A 14,130-nucleotide genomic window follows, 5' to 3' on the forward strand; every position below is an offset into this window, starting at 1 on the left:
CCATCATGGTAAACAGGGTACAAGGGGAATGCAGTGTCCATGACAATAAGACAAGGCTGGGAGGACGAAAGGACTGTTAAAATACCAACTTCATGAGGTATATAAATGACGAGAGGAGGGTGCATGTGTTCTGGAAAATGACAGGTGAGTGTGGACATTTATATAAGCTCAGGAGTTGGAGGTTTGAAGAAGCTACCAGGAACAAATTTACACCCAGAATGTTTATGCAACCTGGAATTCACTGTCTGTAAAGGTAATAGAAGCAGAAACTCTCATTACATTGAAGAAATGTTTCGATGTTCAAAAGAGCTGCCAAGGCAGAAAAAGGTTTTGAGCCAAGTGATAATATTGGACGGCAAGGGATTCTACAACAATGACAAACATGTTGAAACATGACCCCCGTGCTTTCAAAATAGTTCTGATCCTGGTATAATAGACAGGTATGTTTTTGGATAATCTCTCCGCCTGCTTGAATCTCTGTGATCACTGTCAGTGTAGTAATAGACTGCTGAATCTGTTGGCCGCAAGCTCAGTATTTTCAAGCTACCTTTTGTTTCACGACTTTTGACTGGGTCCGTCGAATCCTTTTCAGGGTGTGATCAGAGCTAGTAACAGGTTGCTATGAGTTGCAGACCTGCTCTTCTGGGCTGGCGGTACCAGTGAATGTAAATCTCGCTAGTGTGGTTTTGGTAACGGTGTATTTCTGCCTTCTTCCTCTTTTGTGAAGCCAACTCCTCCGGCCATGGGGAGATGAAGGCACTTTTATAACTCGCTAAGGGAAAAAAAGACAGGAAAATGTCACGGTTTGGGATTAAATCGGGATCAACACAATGTGGACTGAGAGAGAAAAGCCAAACAATTCCTGTCAAAATTTCACAAACTCAATCGCTGTGCGTACGAAAACAGTGTGCATTCCTGGATCACGACTGAACTCAATCCAGTTGCTGTTGTCCCAACGTATTTGGCACTTTGAATGTCTTACATAGTGCATGAGATTTGTCCAATCCGCCAACCCCTCACGTAGGTGAACGTATGTCTGGAGTCCGTTCCCAGCTTATTCAGGTTTAAAACAGTTTTCGTTTTGCAATGTCAGCGGGAGACAGTCACCAGTTACTGGGGCCCATGAAAAGCATCAGTTCCCAAAGAGTTGACAAGATCAATCTTGTCTCTTTCACCTCCCGCGATGAAAATTCCAAGTTGTACTCTCTGACCCTTACTTTGTCTCCAAACAAAAGCAAAAATTCCTGGAGAAACTCAGCAGCATCTGTCCAGAGAGAAAGCAGTGCTAACATTTAGGGTCCGGTGACAATCCTTCAGAACATATTTATAGTCTTGTAGATTTTTCTATATAAAAGTGCCCCCAGTCAACCAGCACATGAATTTTACAGCACAACTCTGGAACATGATGTGACTTGAACCCGATCTGTCTGCTCAGAGATAGGAATACTACCACGATACCACCCTTTTCAACTGTATTGTAAGGGTTGCCATTTGAGGTATTACTTATGCGGCTTCCATCGTAACTGTACACAGCAAGTTACAACACTACCAAAAACAATTGATAATCCTTGAACTGATCTCGTTGTTCCTTTAACAACCAGAACTTATATTGCTCAATAATTGTATACAGTTACTAGCAGCATGAGTATCAGTGGATACACGCAGACAGACCACAGCATGATACAGCAATCCAATGCCATCTCAAAACACTGGAGATCAGCTCCTGTTTTACTCGCTGCATTGTGGCTGAATGCGGAAATTGTACCGTTGCAAGCTCTGCCGTTGGCAGAGCTCTAATCGACGCAGCTGGCTGTTTCTTTCTGTGCACAGTGATAGTATTTGACAGGTACCTTGCAACTTGTTGTGTAATTTGTAAAGCCATGTATCGGCCTTGTGGAAATGCGAATGTTTCTAAGGCAGGACTGCACAGATCAGAGTCGATGAATGTAATGTCTAATTCAAGACTTCCAAAGTACGAGGTGTTCGACACACTTGTGTTTCATTTATTCTTGGGATTTTGTTTGCCCAGCGTTAATTACACATTCGTCAAGAACCTTGCAAATGGTTTAGCCATAGGATATAGCAAGGTAGGAACGGGAGTGGGCCATTCAACATTTCGACCCTGTTGCACCAAGCATTGAGATAATGGCTGATCTCTGTTCTAACTCGACAGATCTACTTTTGACACTTATCCCAAATGCGTTTGCTTCATAAGCATTTATCTACATCAGAGTATAAGTTAACAAATGATTGTTAACAAGTGATCGTCATAACTGTCATTTGTGGAATAGAGATCCAAACATCTGCCAGTTTTTTTTTTGCATCAAAGTCCTTTCTCACCAATCTCTTCACGATCTAGCCCTAATTCTCAAAAGAAGCCCCGGGCTTTAGAAACTCTAACCAGTGCAAATAATTTACCGCCTAACGACCCTGCCTTTTCTTGCTAATATCATGAAGACTTTGTCTTTTTACTGTGAAGAAAAGATCATTGATGAAAGAGGTGATGATGGTTGGGCCTAAAAGACTTCCCTCAGGAAGTTCTACTGAGCTGAGATATCCGACCTATAATTGTCTTCCTCCAGCTCACCTAATTCCACTCTTATTAGTGCCCTTTGATGACACAATAGGTCGTTTGCTGCCTTGATGTCACAAACTGTCACCCATTACTTACCCTCTTGTGTTCAAGTTTTAAGTCCATGATTGGAGCAAAAGCGTAATGAGGTCAAATGTGAGTGTACTTCTTAGATTTCAACTGAGTGTGTATTAACTGGGTATTCTTTGAATGTGTCGTTTGGTAGCACTGACATAGAGTCATTACGTTAAACTTCACAGAAACAGATCTGTCAGTGCAACTCGTCCACACTGAAAAGGCATCCTAAACTGCTCTCGTCATATTGCCCTATTTTCCTTTAAATCCTTACTACATATGGACCCACAATGATGCATTTTAAAAGTATTTTAATTGTACCCACCTCTACCATCTCCTTCGGCAGCTCATTCCAATTCGCACCACCCTCTGTTCGTAAAAGCGACCCCCAGGTCCCTTTTAACTATTTCCACTCCTATCTTAAACTTCTGTCATCTAGTTTTTGACTCACTCATCCTGAGAAAAAGACCTTGGCTACTCACCCTATTCATGTCAATAGCACCTTCTTTCAATTTAGGTAAAGTTGAGGGTTGATGGATGAGGTGACATGTAGTCTCAATAGAATAGTCCTTCATTTTGTGGACAGAATAAAATTAGGCAATTTTCCAGATTGCCTTGTAAATGCCAGGGTTGTTACTGTGTGGAACAGCTTGCTTTGCTTCCAATGCTGGAAATCAGAATAATAGCAACACCACAAGCCTGTATAGTATCATTGCATGCAGCCGTTTCCTGATATCATATGTAGTGAATTCAATGGATTGAAGAAAGACGTCTGAGATGTATGAACTCTCAGAGGAAACAGAGATGGGTCGTTCACTCACGTCTTCTGATTGTTGGTACTTCCAAATGCTTCTGTTTTGCAATGAGGTACCGTGCATCTTTACAATTGAGGTTGAGACTTGTCCCCGCCCCGGTCTCTAGTCACTGATATGCTCAGCGCCTGATCACTGATGTCCCCGCCCCGTCCCTGGTCACTCATGCCCCCGCCCCAGACCCTGATCACTGATGTGCCCGGCTAATTGTACATCACCGTACACAAATTGACGTGTAAGATGATTGCTGAATTTTGATGCGATGTCTTGGTTGTGGGACTTTTTCTGTTAATTCCATGCTGTTTCCTATAGGAGTAGGTATTTGTATTAATCTTAACTGGTTTAAACCTCATTTTCAGCAGGTACTGTGCTGGTCCTGATTTGCTGACCTGCAATATTCATTGAACAAATAATGATCTCATAGGTTGATTGCAATGTTAGACAAAGTGATATGCTGGGCCCTGAAGTTCACATTATGGTTGAATACAATTCTGGTTATTCTGCAGGTCCATAATATAGTACCGGACCAGCTGCGTAAGTGCAACGGCTACCAGAGCAGGTTAAAGGCTAGAGATCCTTGAGAGAATAACATGCTTCCTGAGTCCCCAAAGCCTGCATATTATCTGCGAGATGCAACGAAGTCCACCCTGAATGAGGGCAACGTCAAAAAGAACCAATAGTCTCGATACCATTCTGATTATTCAATCCAAATTCGCATCCATAAATTAAACATTCACCTTCAACAACATGCTGTATTGGTAAAGATCATATGCAGATCAAACTGAAATCAAAGTCTACCCACAACCCATGTTCACCATAAATACTAATCATTTTCTAGTTGCTTTCACTTCTGAAAAAGCGCCTCTGGAACAAAAAGTTAACTCGGATTGTCTTGACAGATGCTGTCAGATCTGTTGACTTCCAGCAACAAATTGTTCTTCTTTTTGTTTAAGATTCCAGCTTCCACCGGTCTTGGATTTTTTTTTTGATCCATCAACACTGTCGTTGTTTTCAGAGAAGGGTGAAGACAACCGGTGGTGAAGCATGCCTTATCTCCTCATTTCAACTCCACTTAGATTCATCCCTCCACCTCTCTCTCCATCACCTTTAAATTTCCCCTCCTCCAATCTCGTTGTTCATCGATTGTGTTGCCCACGTCTGGAGAAAAATTAGGTATGAGCTTTGGCTTTCTGGATATGAGTTCGGGACAATACTACAGCATCACAAGAGCCCTTTACGTTTTATTTTGTTGCATTGCCCTCAATACGTGCAAATAGAACAATGGGAAACTACCGAAATTTATTAATGGTCATTAATGGGTGCGATTTGTTATGGTGATTTGATGGTGGAAAGACTATTTCGTGCGTGATAGCGAATCCACATGTGGGCAATAATTGAAAAAAAAAAACACACACACAACATTGTCTTGTAATGTGCAATCAATGGTCCATAGATCCTTTAAAGTTGACATGCAAGTTGATCGTGGTGTAAAGAAGACAAATTTGTGTGGGCTTTCATTAGCAGTTTAAGAGCTGCGAGGTTGTTCTGCAGTTCTACACACCCCTGTTTAGACAACACATGGAATATTTTGTTCAGTTTTGGTCGCTTCATTGCAGGAAGGATTTGGAAGCTTGAAAGGTGATGCAGAGGAAATTTACCAGTATGCTACTTAGGCTACATGGCATGTCTTCTGAAGTAATGGTCGGGGAGCTACGGCTTTTCACATTGGAGCGAAGAAAGGTGAGAGCCAATTTGACAGAGGTGTGCAAGATGATTGGAGACATATATACAGTGCATAACCAGGGATTTTTTTTCCCAAGATGAAAATGGCTAGGACAGAGGGGTAAATAAGGTGATTGGAGGAGAGTTTTCGGGAAGATATGACATCCAGGTTCTTTACAGAGAGATAGGTGGGTGCGTGAATGCACTGGCAGAAGTGGTCGTAGAGTTAGATACATTAGGGACATTTAAAAGATTCTTAGATAGGCACATTGAAGATAATACAATGGAGGCTAAGCAAGTTTGTTTGATCTTAGAGTAGTATAAAAGGTCGGCACAACATCGAGGGCTGAAGGACCTGCACTGTGTTGCACTGTCCTGTGTTCTATCTTCTGTGTTCTATATCACGTGGGCTAAATGGAATTGAATCAAGATTGGTATCTGTAATGCTGGGGACCACTGTAGGAGGCCAAAATGGATCATCCACTTTACAGTTCTGACTGAAGATTGCTGCGAAAGCTTCAACCTTAACTTTTGAACTAATGTGCTTGGCTCTTCCATCCGTGACGATGGGGATAGCTGTGGGTATGTTTCAAATTACGATAATGTTACATGTATCAATATCTTTTGGAGAACAGGAGAGAGACATTATATACAACAGTGGCACTGCCTGAATTAGCATCTGAAGGTTGGTTGAAGACCTGATAGTTCTGAACAATAGGCTTAACATTTGAATTTGGGAATGTGTCAATGTCTCCCTTGGCAGTAATATTGATGGCACATATTTGCTGCTGCTCTAACACAACCTGATATCACTTTGTTTATTTATTGATATTTTTTAAAAATCTCAGCTTGAATGGCTTTCGATTTTGGAGGCGGGGCAGTGTCCCTGTATCAGAGCTGAAAGACCTTTGTCAAAACCCACTTGCTCCGGAATTTTATCGTAAATTGACAGAACCGTTTCAATAAAGTCTGTAAGAGATAATATGAACAGGATTTTTAAGTGCAGATGTCGACATACTAAAAGCTGAGACGTAAGTCCTTACTAGACAACATTGTTGAGGTAAGGGATAAAATTTGGATATATGTATTTAGAGGATATCTTAGCTGTTCATTGAAAAGAGGAGGATCATGAGCTATGAAACAGACTCAGAGAGGTACTTTAAAACTAAATGATCTGCTGCACAACATCCCCGTATTTCCCCAGGATTGCCCCTCTGCTGTGATATGACTGTGATTAGTGCTCTTCACTTAATATAAATTTCAACATCTTCCGTTTTTCAAAACACTGGGCAACAAGGACCATCCTGAAGCCAGGACAAATAAAGACTCAGAAACAGTCTGATCAAGCAATTGCAGCTGCACTGAGGATAGAGAGATGTTATCTGTCAGTGCACATGATGAATGCCACATGTGCTCAGCTGGCTTTGTCAACAAAAAAACGCATTAATGGTCGAATACACAGTTACCAGTGAGTGTAACAATTCTCGTGCCAATGGAATATGCTTGTCTTCATTACAACTGGTCAATGAGGCTAAATTTCGGTAAGTTTCTCATTCGGTGCCACCAACTCTGCTGCAGTTGCATCGTGTGCTAGTCTAGAAAAACCAAATGGGGTTCCTCACTGAGCTTGGCCGTGTACTCAGTTCCATTCCTAAGCACTGGAACCATCGGGTGAAAAAATGATCATGCTGATAAGGTGAATATGTTATCAAACAAAATCGAGGAAAACCAAAGAAAATTGTCTGGTAATATGCGGAGTATTCTGATGCTGTCTGACAGAAGAGGTCATTTACTGAATTATGTATTGTCCAGATCATTCAGAGTACTACCTATTAGTCATGCTCCTGTATTTTGTACTGTGCACATAGTAGGTTTTTTTGACCATGAAAAATTTCTGTCTTTTCTTATACATGGATAACCGATAATAAATTCAGGATTATGGAGATAGTGTAGTGGTCTAAGTATGAGATGTAAAGCTCTTAAGAGGTTCGATGCAGACCCGATGGGCCTAATGGTCTCTTGTAAGAGGAATTTATAGTCTAGCTGTGCTGTATTAGCGTTTATATTTACTGTTCCTTCACAAAGGATAGGACTTAAAATCAAACAGGAATCTGTTTAGAAAAGTGACAGGTTGGCCCTGATGGAACACTCCATCGTCGACAAATTATTATTCTAAATGATACCATCTTCTCTGCTCTGCGATTACAGAAGAGCGTCCCTTGGCATTTGATCGGGTAGTGGAATACATGTTCGAGGCTTTTATCCGTTTGGGTGATGACAGGAATGGGTGCAATCATCAGCCATGGGCAATTGTATTTATGCGCATTTTCCACTAAAGCTTTCCAATGCCCCTGCCAACAGTATAACAACTCGATAGGTTTTTGCAACAGCCTCGCCCTCGATTGTATCGCTGTTATCTCTGGCCGCACAGAAATAAATTGCAGTATCAGACAACTGCAGCTGCAGAATTTTCAGGCTACACGACTTTAGATCACTCCTGTTACCTTCGAATCTTGCCTTGGAATCTTCTTCGAACGTGGGCTCTGAGGTACCAATCGAAGTTGCCATGAGCTGCAGGCTTGCTCCCCTTAGCTGGCAATACCAGTACATGTTGCTTTCGCTAGTATCGTTTTGGTAACAGTGCATCTCTGCTGTGTTCTCCTTTTGTAGAGATAAATCCTCCGGCCATTGGGTGATGATGGCGCTTTTTCAACTCCCTAATGGAAAACGATGAAAAAAAAAACGATTTGTCTGTTGTTTAAGGAGAAGAGGTATATCCTCTGGTTTCCCACATTCCACACACTTCAAAATTTGGCTTTCTCACGAAAATATATAATCTCTCAATGATGGAGAGAGAGCGAGAAAGAGCGAGACAGAGAGACAGAGAAATAGAAAGAGACAGAAAGCGACCTTATCCGCCTGTTTATTTAGGTCTTCGGTGTTGCCACTTCTCGTCGATGAGAATGAAAAGGGTTTTCGTCAGAGATGAAAACAAAGCAATAGCAGACGGATACTTTTGAAGTATCTTTCAAGAAATTTCCAGTTCAATTGCACTCTGTAGTATCACAAATCCTGGACATAATACCGATTTGAACATTTATCCATGACCCGTTCATAAGTTACAATTGTAGCTACTTCTCTGGTCTTAAAGTACATTCGGAAACAAAACGTTTTTTTAACGAGTGAACAAGAACGAAAATTGCAACTGATCTTACTGAGCGAAGCACCAAAAGTGGGTAAGAACTGGATGAAACAGTTCAGTAAGGTAGGCAGGTTACCTGGGAGCAGCAGTAAAAGGAAATGCAGATAAACAGCATCAAACATTATCCCTCCTAATCTGGTATAGCTCTCACATACTGTAAAGCTTCTCGGGGTGCGGGATTTAATCCTTAGCTATGGATATGACATCATCACAAGAGTTTGCAGTGGACCTCCCCCGTTCCCATTTACGGAAAATTAGACTTCCTGTCTTTGAATACGTTGGTAACTGACTCACAAAATCTGCACGCAAGTATAAAGATATTGCCGAACCCTTGCAGATTCCTAGAGATTGGAAGGTGCAGCGTGTATGGATTTTTCTTGAGGGGGTAGTGGAATGCAAATAATCTGACGTCAAGTGACTGGAGACTATTTTGAAAGTCGCATCATTGCTCCATTTTGCATCTCAGGATATACACTGAGAAGAAAGTAAAACTGGTCATGCTGTTCTTAACAGGTTCCAGTCATTTCTTAAAAAACCTTGTTAATTCAAAATGAATGTAAATGGTTTCTGCACGGTGCAAAGTGCCTCTCTTGTCAAAGCTACAAGGATGATTTGAGCGTTGTCAAATTCCACTGTAGCGTTTCCTTTTTTCTTACTTTCCGCAAAAAAAGTTATAAGATTGTTTGACGATCTTTTGGATCCACATTTTAAAAATGCATGTGATGTATTTTTGCGATATGTATACACGATTCCTTTTCTTGGATAGTTGCTTTTGTAATACCTCAGGGCCCTCCATCTGCATAAGAAGGCATTTTTTTTATCTGTATACAGTATTCTGATGCAGTGAAAACGAAGAGATATTAGATATTTTCAATGTCTTCGTTGAGAGATGTTATTTCACAGATCTGCATCAGGTGCGTTTCGATCCCAGGTTTACTGGCTCAGAGATATGACTGCAACATTGCCTCACAAGAATCCTGTTCATTCATTCTACGTATCCTCCTCCTCAGAGTTGTTACCTTTGAAGAACGTGGGAGTGAATCCCCGTTTCTGTCTCAGAGATAGGAACATTAACACGGCACAAGAGTCTGGATGCAATTGTAGAGAAAAATGTGTTAACGTTTTCCTCAGCTGACGTTGATTCAATACGATTATCAAAGAGTATTGACGAGATTTCATTCTGTCTGTTCATTCACTCAGATACTGAGTGCTAGCATTCAGTTGCACAAGGACTTAATCTTGAAAAATATTTCAGAATATATTTGATCAGCAAACAATTGACTCAGAGACTCCGAACGTTTATTTCACATGAAGCGAATCAGACTGGCTGAAGACTGGTACTTGTAATGCTGGGCACTACTGCACGAAACCGAAATAGATCATCTACACAACAATTCTGGTTGACGATCGTTGTGAATGCTCCAGCCTTACGTTTTATACTGATGTGCTGGACCATTCCATCATTGAGAATGGGGAATTTGTGGATCGAGTGAGATGTTTAATTGTCAACCACCATTCACGATTGGACATAGCAGCACTGCTGTGCTTAGATCTGATCACTTAGCTCTGTTTATCATTTATCACTAACGCTGTTTGACATGCAGGTAGACCTGCTTGGTGTCTTCACCAGGTTGGCAATTCGTTTTCAGATTCAAGTATGCCATTTTGCTCTTTCCATTGAACCAATGGGGCGGCACGGTGGCACAGTGGTTAGCACTGCTGCCTCACAGCGCCAGAGACCCGGGTTCAATTCCCACCTCAGGTGACTGACGGTGTGGAGTTTGCACGTTCTCCCCGTGTCTGCGTGGGTTTCCTCCGGCTGCTCCGGTTTCCTCCCACAGTCCAAAGATGTGCAGGGTCAGGTGAATTGGCCATGCTAAATTGCCAGTAGTGTTAGGTAAGGGGTAGATGTAGGGGTATGGGTGGGTTGCGCTTCGGCGGGTCGGTGTGGACTTGTTGGGCCGAAGGGCCTGTTTCCACACTGTAAGTAATCTAATCTAATCTAATCTAATCAATGTTTTCAACCTGGTTTGATGGCAATGGTTCAGTTGGGGATATACTGTGTCATTAGATTACTTACAGTGTGGAAACAGGCCCTTCAGATCAACAAGTCTACACCGACCCCACAAAGAGCAACCCACCCAGACCCATTCCCCTACATTTACCCCTAAACTTAACACTACAGTAAATTTAGCATGGCCAATTCAACTAACCTGCACATCGTTAGACTGTGGGAGGAAACCGGAGTACCCGGAGGAACCCCACGCAGACACGGGGTGAATTACCGTTAGAGTGCGACCAGTTCCATCTGTAGTACTGCTCCTGAACCACTCTTAGTGGGAAAACATTGAAATCCCTTACCCAGAGTATATTCTGTGCCCTTGCATTCTCAGTGTTTCCTCCAAGTGCTGCTCAACATGGAGGAATACCAATTCCTCATCCGAAGGAAGAAAGTGCATGGTAATCAGCATGAGGTTTCCTTGCCTATGCTTAACCCAAAACCGTGAAACTTCATGGAGTCCGGCGCTAATGTTGTGACCCTCAGGTAAAATCCATCCCAAGTGTACACCTCTGTGCCACCACCGCTGCTGGATCTGTTCTGTCGGTGGGCCAGGAGTTATCCAGCGATGGTGATGCTGGTATCTGGGACATTATCAGGAATCATTCCTTGACTAGACTGTGAGACGGCTCTCTCAATATTGTCACCAGCCCAGAGATGTTAGAAAGGCACACTTTGCAGGATTGGCAGGGCAGTTTCACGGTCTCTACCATGTATTTTTTTTTATCTGATACTTAGGTCGATGTCAGATGATTCATCTAGTTCCATTTCTTTGCGTTCTTATGGCAATGCATATAGCTGATTGGCTTTCTTATCCATTTTAGAGAACAATTGAGAGTCAATCACATTTCAACTCTGGACATGCATGCAGGTCAGACCAGATAAGAATGGCAGATTTCCTTCCATGAAAAACCCATCTGATAATCAGCAATAGTTTCATGGTCATCCAGATTTATTTTTGTATCATAAAATTAAAATTCCACTATCTGAGGTAGTGTGTTTCTAAGCCAGGACCCCAGGATATTAGCAGAGTTTCTAAATTAATAGTCTTGCAATAATGCCTTCCCAAATTGTTGTTTGATTGTTGGGAACCGAGACAAGCCACATCAATGAAGAGGATGTTAATTTTGAAGACGGCTCATTTGAGGTTTGTCATGTTTTTGTCTCACAGGGTGACAGTATAGAAGATAATGACGGTGATCTGAGTCTATTTTGATAATTGTGATCACCAACAGTTTAGTAATGAACTGCAGTCTCAGAATATCTGCATTCTGTCTTTTCTTCAGGCTTCAGGCCTTCTTCCTGGCTTAAACCTCTCCCTGTAACTGTCTGAAAGAATGGTATCAGAGGCGGTAAAGGATTTTCCTGTGAGCTTCTACTCTTTATCGCCCCAGTAGCAATACCAGCACATGTTCAAGTTATCAGTGTCCTTGAGTTAATATATATTTCCATCTCTTTCGTTTCTCAACACACTGGGAAACACGAGTCTTCCTGATGTCAGTACAGAGGAAGATTGAGAATGAGGCTGATCAAACAAATATTGGCACAATAAAAATAGAGATATAATATCTGTCAACACACATGACACATGCCGCATGTGCTCAGTTTACTTTTTCAACAAAGAAAGCACTCATGGCATAACAACGAGTTACTGGTGAGTGAAAGTGATTTCATGCCAGCAGAGGACAATTGACCTCAAATATGATTGCTAAAAGTGGCAGACCCTCACAGTCCTTGCCACCAACCCTGCCGCAATTGGACTTAGTGAGACAAACTAGCATATGCCCAATCCATGCCCAAGTACTACTACTATCAGTTGATAAAACTGGAGCAGGCTTGCAGGGTAAAGAGAGAGAGAGAGAGAGAGAGAGAGAGAGAGAGAAGAACAAAGAAACATTCAGTGTATGTGCAGAGTATTCAGATGATGCCTGGCAGAAGTCAATGAATCGTGGCATGTTAAAGAAACTTGTCAATTATTCCGGAACCTGCATTCTTCACTGCGAGGTCAGGTGCATTGTCAGTGCTCAATTGTCCTGTATTGTACAGAAAAATGTGGTTGGGTTAGCATCAGTGAATGGGAGGCTGCGGTGAAAAGGTAGGGGAGCAGAACTGGCGGGATACCCTTCAGACGCTCAGTCCAGACTCGATGGGCTTAATGGCCTCTTTTCGCATAGTCGGGGTTCTATGATTCTGCTGTCCTACAAGAGCATGAAATGCACGTTTAAACGCGATTATAGTCGCTTTCCTTGAGAAAGGATAAGTCGCAAAATTAAATAGGAAGAATTTTATCGAAAACAACAGTTTGCCAGGAATGGAATCTCTGTCCTCGACGAATTATTATTGGGCATGATACTGTGAGCTCCACTGAGCAATTATTAAATAGGGGCTGTTGGCCTTGATTTGTATAAGGAAGAACTCCTTAAAAGTATAATGCATTTATCCATTTAAGAGGTTTTTGGGAAACGATGCAAACATCAGTGAGGAGCGGGTCTATTCGTAAATGTTGTCCACTCCAGTTTCCAATCGAACTGCTAACCGTCTTAACACTCGTGAGGTTTTTGAAACAGCTCTACACGTGTTTGTATCGCTGTGATCACTGGCAGCACAATAATAAACCACAGTATCAGATAGCTCCAGCTTCAGAATTTTCAGGCTGCACGATTCAAGATCGCTCCTGGTGCCTTTGAACCTTGTCTTGAAATCCTTTTCAAACGTTGGTTCTGATGTACCAATCGAGGTTGCTATGAGCTGAAGGCCTGCTCCTCTTAACTGGCGGTACCAGTACATGTTGGTATTACTCGTGCCATTTTGGTAACAGTGCATCTCTGCCGTCTTCTCCTTTTGTATAGACAAATGCTGCGGCCACTGAGAGAGGAGGGAACATATACAACTCCCTAAGTAAAGAAGATGGAGAGAAAAAACAACGATTTGTGATGAAATGTCAATTTCTTGCAGAGACCTAGGTCTGTCCTCCAGCTGCAAAATATGTGTTTGTTGAATTGCAAGCCCTCTCTGAACATCTTTCAACCAATTTACAGTTCCAATGCCCTCCGCAATTTGTTTTTTGATCAAAGTCCCTTTCATGAGGGACAATTATAGCTGCTTCTCTAGGTGTACAGAACATTCCGCAAACATTTCGCTCATTTATATGACAGTAGAGAAGAATGAAACTTGCAAGTGATTTGACTGACCAATGTTTCATTCTGGTACTAAAACCAGATTAAGACAAGCTCGAATACTATACCAAGCCTGGAATGTTACCTGGAAGCAGGAGGAACAGGAGATGCACAGAAATAAAACCGAACATTTCCGCCCCCTCCCCAACTTGATACAGCTCTCACACACGGTGCAACCTCTCGCCCTGGCTCCGGATTTAATGCTTATCTATGGAAATGACATCATCGCGAGAACTACCAATAGACTTCCCCCGCTTCTCTGTACAAACTATACATGACAGACTGTGCATAGATCAGTAACAAACCCACAATATCGTTATGCAAGTTTAAAATTATAACTCACCCTCTGCAGATTCATGTGGACTGCGAAGATTCACATATCTGGTTTATTGTCTGGGGGGCGGGCTGCAGAAGTAAGTCACTTCTCTTGAAAGGACGGGAAAATCAGTTAGACGTCGCAGCATTATTCAATTCTGTACATCAGAATGGACACAGAGAAGCAAATAGAACTG

This window comes from Chiloscyllium plagiosum, unplaced genomic scaffold (assembly GCF_037043375.1).
Source record: "Chiloscyllium plagiosum isolate Xiang-an unplaced genomic scaffold, Cpla_swu_hap1 HiC_scaffold_40, whole genome shotgun sequence".
Classification (NCBI taxonomy): Eukaryota; Metazoa; Chordata; class Chondrichthyes; order Orectolobiformes; family Hemiscylliidae; genus Chiloscyllium; species Chiloscyllium plagiosum.